The following is an 8,013-nucleotide window of genomic DNA, read 5'->3' on the forward strand; positions in this document are numbered from 1 at the left end:
ATCTCGTCAAGGCTGTATATTGTCACCCTGCTTATTTAACTTATATGCAGAGTACATGAGAAATGTTGGGCTGGAAGAAGCATAATCTGGAACCAAGATTGCTGGGAGAAATATCAATAACCTCAGATATGCAGATGACACCATCCTTATGGCAGAAAGTGAAGAGGAACTAAAGAGCCTCTTGATGAAAGTGAAAGAGGAGAGTGGAAAAGTTGACTTAAAGCTCAACATTCAGAAAACTAAGATCATGGCATCTGGTCCCATCACTTCATGGAAAATAGATGGGGAAACAATGGAAACAGTGTCAGATTTTATTTTTTTTGGGCTCAAAAATCACTGCAGATGGTGACTGCAGCCATGAAATTAAAAGACGCTTACTCCTTGGAAGGAAAGTTATGACCAACCTAGATAGCATATTGAAAAGCAGAGACATTGCTTTGCCAACAAACGTCCGTCTAGTCAAGGCTATGGTTTTTCCAGTGGTCATGTATGGATGTGAGAGTTGGACTGTAAAGAAAGCTGAGCACCGAAGAATTGATGCTTTTGAACTGTGGTGCTGGAGAAGACTCTTGAGAGTCCCTTGGACTGCAAGGAGATCCAACCAGTTCATCCTAAAGGAGATCAGCCCATCCTAAAGATCAGCCCTGGGTGTTTTTTGGAAGGAATGATGCTAAAGCTGAAACTCCAGTACTTTGGCCACCTCATGTGAAGAGTTGACTCATTGGAAAAGACTCTGATGCTGGGAGGGATTGGGGGCAGGAGGAAAAGGGGATGACAGAGGATGAGATGGCTGGATGACATCACCGACTCGATGGATGTGAGTTTGAGTGAACTCTGGGAGATGGTGATGGACAGGGAGGCCTGGCATGCTGCGATTCATGGGTTCACAAAGAGTCGGACACAACTGAGTGACTGAACTGAACTGAACTGAACTGCAGCTGAGTTTCACTTCTGCTAACTCCTAACTGTGAAACCTTCACCATGCTTTCTTGCTGCTGCTCCTTTTACTCGCTAAGTCATGTCCAACTCTTTGTGAGTCTATGGCCTATAGCCCACCAGGCTCTTCTGTATGGGATTTCCCAGGCAAGAATACTGGAGTGGGTTGTCATTTCCTTCCTGACACAGGAATCGAACACTCCTCTCCTGCTTGGCAGGTGGATTCTTTACTACCGAGGTACCTAGAAAACCTACCATCTTTTCTAAAACCTTGTAAATCTGTTTCTTTGTCTATAAAATATAATAGTAAATCCTAGCTTGGGGTTCAGTGAGGTAATGCATACAAATGCACTGGATGGCATCTGTCCTTAAAAAGCCTCAATAAATACACAACTAATATCAGACACTACAGTCACAGCTGGTTGAGTAGCAGACTTAGTCTACATCATTGCATAGTAAAATATGAACAAAATGATCCAATCCATTCCACTTCTTTCTGGAATGCAGGTCTTGAGACTTTGAAGGTGGGGAAACGGCTGTGGAGGGAGACTTGTGGAAAGACTGTCTAAGAGAGGAGAGAGAAATCCCAGAATATTCCGTCAGAAAGAGACCAATGGACTCAAAACCAAATTTGATTCTGTTCCATTTTACCAGGACTTTGTTGATATGCCAGAGGATACATATGAACATTTTAAAATGCAGGCACCTCTTTCCTGAAATGAGGACACCTGCATATAGACTGGAAGTTTGTAGAAAGTACACTTAGTGGCTACTTAAGAAATGCTTATTCACTGATTCTTGAAAATTATAACTCAATTTTTTCAATTGTTATCTTGTAAAAATCAGTTCACATGGCAAATGAAAGCCAGAAGCACAATTTATTTTATTTACAAGGACAATAAAGTAGAAACGCCATTCATCTCTTTCCATTTCTGGACTCTCATGCCTGGTTCATCATGATACTCATTTTCATTCTCAGTTTAGTTCAGTCGCTCAGTCGTGTCCGACTCTTTGCAACCCCATGAACCACAGCACGCCAGGCCTCCCTGTCCATCACCAACTCCTGGAGTCCACCCAAACCTATGTCCATTGTGTCAGTGATGCCATCCAACCATTTTCATCCTCAGTGGATATTTTAACATCCATTTTAATCCCTAGCATGAGAAACTCTGCTAGATTACTCTCAAGGATCAGAGTAGTCAAGATAAAACACTCCTTAAAAATTGTATTTCTACTAGGAAAAGTCAAACATTATTTTTAAAAGAAGAATGTTAGAAGAAAACAGAGTAACCACTCTTTCAATAGAAATTATCGAAACCAAAGCATTTCAAAGGGTAAATTTCCTCTGTGAGTAAATTACTATCGTTGGTTCTCTATACTATTCGAATTTTTCGCTTGGGCCTTTGAACTGCTTTTATATGAAAGGAACTGAGAGATACTGACCTGGATTGCTGCAAAATATGATTCAAATAAAAATATATTTCTAAAAACTACCACATTAAGCTAAAACCATTTTAGTTATCCGTGTTGGGAATTAACTGTTTTACATGATTAACTAATCTAGATCATTGAGATTGACCTTCTTAAGCATGAAAACATTTTTGTATGTATCTATCATTTTCATATGAGTGTCTTCCTTAAAGTTAAAAATTCCTTTCTTTTCTTAAACCAAATTTTAAATAATATTAATCCCATTTGATATCAAAGCTGCCATCATGGCCATCAACAATTTTACAGATGTGTATGATAGCATCAGTAGAATTTATATGCACAAATCTTTGTCCTTTTTTTTTATAACTGATCAATGATTGGTATTCCCACATCTACTTAAGATAAATACTCTTACAAATCAATAAGACAAAAATTAAAAATAGATAAGAGATTAGAAAAGGTGCTTCACAGAAAGGAAATCCCATATTATTGATAAACAGCTAAGATACTTGACTTCACTGATAATTGGAAAAATTACAATGTAAACAATGAGATATTTCATACTTGTTGGTGGATGGGAAAACAAATTAAGGCTTACAATATACATCTTACTGAGCATGTGAAAAAAAGCGTACTCTTCTACATAGATGGAGAAAAAAATGGCATATGCTTTGTCAAAATCTAGTAAAATGAAACTTTCTAGTCCTAACCAGTAAATTAGAACATTAGCTAGAGCATGGCCAAATACTGACTTCTGGGACGATACTGATTACGAGACTGTTTACATTGGGAGTACAGGAATTTCCTGTGTTTCTACAGTTACAGCTGTCTTTTGTTAGGTTTAATATTCCAAGAGTTAATAATAACAAGAGTATTATTAAACCTGCAAATAATAAGTGCTTTAAAGGATCAGATATTGCCAAATGTTAATATTTGTTATACCTTGGAGTACAAGTTGGGTGTAAGTTTTATGAGTCTCTGTTAGTTTGGTATATTTGAATCTTCTCAAATTTCAAATATTTAAAAAGAGATCAATATATTACCCAGAAAGCTGTATCTCTCCTTATAGAATAAGGCTCTGAAAAAAATTAAGTTCTAGTTCATGGACCAGAACATAGTAGAAATTGATTTGATCCACAGTACTAAGTGAGGAAATCCCTCAGAAACTGTGACTGTGATCACATGCTTAATATTCCACCTTAAAACCTGCCAGCTGGAAACCTGAGTCTAGCAGTCCCCACCCCCTCCACTCTCTGGAGGAAAACCTTTGATTAAAGTCTAAAAGGAAGAGCAGAGTTGTATTGCTTTGTTTTGTCTGTTCAAGATCATCTTGAGGAGAGCTGGGGAGGAGAAAAATGCAGGCGGTCACAGGTTCTCTTTCTCCACATGCCTCTAGCCCTAATTCTCTCAAGTGAGAGAGAAGAAAGCTAAACTCTGTGTGTACTCAGTCACTTCAGTCGTGTCCGACTCTTTGCGACCCCATGGACTGTAGCCCGCCAGGCTTCTCTGTCCTTGGGATTCTCCAGGCAAGAATACTGGAGTGGATTGCCTGCTCTCCTCTAGGGAATCTTCCCAGTCCAAGTATTGAATTTGTGTCTCTTATGTCCTATGAATTGCAGGCAGATTCTTTACTGCTGAACCACCAGGGAAACCCCAAGCTAAACTCTAATGGACCATTTTCATAAGGGACACTCTGGGGCCCAAAACATCACCTGTACTGCTTGGGAACCCAAGCAGGTTTGGAGAAGGGTATTCTGTTTGCTCCAGCATGGAGTGCAGAATCCCACTTGTTAGATTTAGGAGTTAGAGTTTTTGCAGGAACAACAATGTTGTGGATGTGGCATTGTCAGAAAAGGCAGAAACAAGAGACTGCAACAGAAAATACCATCCATGTTCCAAGGAGGAAAAAAAAAAAAAAAATGGTAGAGGAACAGATGTGAAAGTTTTACTTTTCCAAAGAGGTGCTCAAAGGGAAATTTAGCATTAATATTCCAGTGACTTATTACACTGCTCAAGCTGGTATAACCTAGAGCTTGAACTGATTCCATTTGATATTTATATATTATAAGAGACAAGACATCTATTTCTCTTACTACAATCAGCATTTTTAGGGTCTGATTCTTAAGAAAATTTTGCTCCATGCTCTGTTGCTAAGTGTATTCACTTATTTATTTAGGGCTTGGTCAACTGCTACCACACTTTAACCAACATACCTTTGCTCTCCACACTGCTGTTCTATTTTCTATTTAAGTTTTATCCTCTTTTGTATTTGAAGTGATAAGACAGACAAACAAAAGTTTACAGGACAGTTTGGATTCCTGGGTGGCTCAGTGGCAAAGAATCCACCTGCCAATGCAGAAGACACAGGAGACTCAGGTTTGATTCCTGGATTGCAAAAATCTCCTGGAGGTCCAGGGAGGGCATGGCAATGCACTCCAGTATTCTTGCCTGGAGAATCCCATGGACAGAGGAGCCTGGTGGACTACAGTACACAGAGTAACAAATAGTCAGACATGACAAGTGACTAAGCATACACGTACACACCAGTGTTCTTGCCCGGAAAATCCCATGAATAGGGGAACCCGGCAGGTTGCAGTCCACAGGGTTGCAAAGAGTCAGATATGACTTAGCGACTGAATACACACACGTGATCCATCATGACAAACCGAAGATTTTACTTTAACTATGAATTCTTCCAGCACTTTAATAGGGTCTGAAACATGAAATACTCTCAAAGTAATACTGCAATAGAAAAAGCCTGAAAGTACTTCCAATATGACGCTAATTCTGCTTCCCACTAAATAGGACAAAACACAGCACTGCCTTTGTGAGTCACATATTCTCTATTAACAGAATTTCTGATATGGGATTATATAAATAGAAGCTTCTTTCTAATTTCTGAATTACATCCAAAAGTGTAGACACCACATTATGAATTGTGAATTACTCCTTAATAGCTCATGTCCTAAAAGGGTGATCAAAGTTGGAAATAAACTCTTAAATTCTCCCTGTACTTTTGCATGCACAGTGCACACTAGGCCACAGAATAACATTCCAGAAGTAATGAAATCAGAGTTACGTATGGATATAAAAATCAAGGTCACCTTGTTTTGGTGTCGATGGAGATCCTAAACCAGAGGTGAGGAAGATCTAGACTCAGTCCTCCTGAGAGACTTCAGCTGTGAAGTTTCAGAGCACAGGGTGAGTCAATAAAATGAACGAAAAGTTGTACTAAAGATGCAAATAGGATTGCTGACAATCATAAGAGCCAATCCAAGGTAAACCGGAGGAAGTGGAAATGAATGGCCAATCCAAGCAACTAGCTCTGAGAAACTACCCAAAATTTCCACGCCTTGCTTTAAATCTTCCAATCACTCCCTTTACTATAAAAGGGATAATAAAACCTCTTTATCAAGATATAAACACAAGCATCTTACACCTGCCTATAATTCTTATCTGCCTCTGTCTTCCCACCTATTCCTACCTATATTCAAACGTTTCAATTAGATTGAATTACTTCTATGTCTTCAAATATGACAGAGACATACCATGTCATACCAACATGTCCATGATCAATGGACTAAATGGACTTTCATACTAAAATATACTTCTCTCTCTGGCCCTGGTCAATACTTCCTCAATCTTCAATACCCAGATTAGAATCAACTGCCATTGTGAAGGATTCCTTAATTCCAAGACACTCCAAAGTTGGCAGTTCTCTATAATTTTATAGCCTCTTAATTATTCCTGCACTAATATAGTACTTGATACAATCCAATAGGATTGTTTACTGCACTCTACTTCTGTATGTCAACTTCAGGGAGTCACTTTTAGGCAGAGACCATATCTTCCTCATTCACTGCATCTCAAGCTTATATTATACTTCTAGTATAGCTCATCAATTCAGATGGAAGAAGGATGGGAAGTGAAAGAATGGGACACAGGAAGGAAACTGTTTGTCATTGAATATTTCAGGGACAAAATGAGCAGTATCACATTCCACATATTAAGTTTCTCTCTGCCCATCACTTCCTATTAATTCAGTGATTTTATTAAAACATTTCATAAGGTATTGTTGTTGTTCAATAGCTAAGTAGTATATGACTCTTTGTGACCCCATGGACTGCATGCCAGGCTTCTCTGTCTTTCACTGTCTCCTGGAGTTTGATCTAATTCATGTCCATTGAGTCAGTGATGTTATCTAACCATCTCATCCTCTGCCGCCCCTTTCTCCTTTTGCCTTCAAACTTTCCCAGCATCAAGGTTCAAATGAGTCAGCTCTTCGTATCAGGTAGCCAGTGTAATGAAGCTTCAGCTTTAGTCCTTCCAATGGATATTCAGGGTTGATTTCCTTTAGCATTGAATGGTTTGATTTCCTTGCAGTCCAAGGGACTCTCAAGAGTCTTCACCAGCACCACAATTTGAAAGCATCAGTTCTTCAGTGCTCAGTCGTCCTTATGGTCCAACTGTCACATCTATACATGACTACTAGACAAACCACAGCTTTGAGTATACAGACTTCTGTTGGCAAACACATGTTTCTACTTTTTAATACACTGTCTAGGTTTCTAAACGTAGAAACCTAGACATTTCTAGACATGTCTCTCATAGGTTTGCTTCCAAGGAGTAAGTGTCTTTTCATTTCATGGCTTCAGTCACTATCTGTAGTGATTCTAGAACCAAGGAAAAGAAAATCTGTCACTGCTTTCACTTTTTCCCCTTCTACTTACCATGAAGTAATGGAACCAGATGCCATCATCTTAGATTTTTTTTTAAATTTAATTTAATTTTTATTTATTTTTTTCTTTTTCATTTAATTTTATTTTTAAACTTTACAATATTGTATTAGTTTTGCCAAATATCAAAATGAATCCGCCGCAGGTATACATGTGTTCCCCATCCTGAACCCTCCTCCCTCCTCATACCATATCTCTGGGTCGTCCTAGTGCACCAGCCCCAAGCATCCAGTATCGTGCATCAAACCTGGACTGGTGACTCATTTCATATATGATATTATACGTATTTCAAAGCCATTCTCCCAAATCATCCCACCCTCTCCCTCTCCAACAGAGTCCAAAAGACTGTTCTATACATCTGTGTCTCTTTTGCTGTCTCATATACAGGGTTATTGTTACCATCTTTCTAAATTCCATATATATGCATTAGTATACTGTATTGGTGTTTTTCTTTCTGGCTTACTTCACTCTGTATAATAGGCTCCAGTTTCATCCACCTCATTAGAACAGATTCAAAGGTATTCTTTTTAATGGCTGAGTAATACTCCATTGTGTATATGTACCACTGCTTTCTTATCCATTCATCTGCTGATGGGCATCTAGGTTGCTTCCATGTCCTGGCTATTATAAACAGTGCTGCAATGAACATTGGGGTACACGTGTCTCTTTCAATTCTGGTTTCCTCAGTGTGTATGCCCAGCAGTGGGATTGCTGGGTCATAAGGCAGTTCTATTTCCAGTTTTTTAAGGAATGTCCACACTGTTCTCCATAGTGGCTATACTAGTTTGCATTTCCACCAACAGTGTAAGAGGGTTCCCTTTTCTCCACACCCTCTCCAGCATGTATTGCTTGTAGACTTTTGGATTGCAGCCATTCTGACTGGCGTGAAATGGTACCTCATAGTGGTTTT

The 8,013-nt window shown here is 39.0% G+C and overlaps 1 protein-coding gene across 3 annotated transcripts in view; it reads right to left on the reverse strand.

Annotated features, from left to right (window-relative positions):
* CTNNA2 (catenin (cadherin-associated protein), alpha 2) overlaps positions 1-8,013 on the reverse strand; it is a 1,195,405-nt gene that overhangs the window by 82,021 nt on the left and 1,105,371 nt on the right. The gene's annotated exons all lie outside the window — the stretch shown is intronic.

The sequence above is a fragment of the Bison bison genome, unplaced genomic scaffold (genome assembly GCF_000754665.1).
Source record: "Bison bison bison isolate TAMUID 2011002044 unplaced genomic scaffold, Bison_UMD1.0 scf7180017864489, whole genome shotgun sequence".
NCBI classification, from domain to species: domain Eukaryota; kingdom Metazoa; phylum Chordata; class Mammalia; order Artiodactyla; family Bovidae; genus Bison; species Bison bison.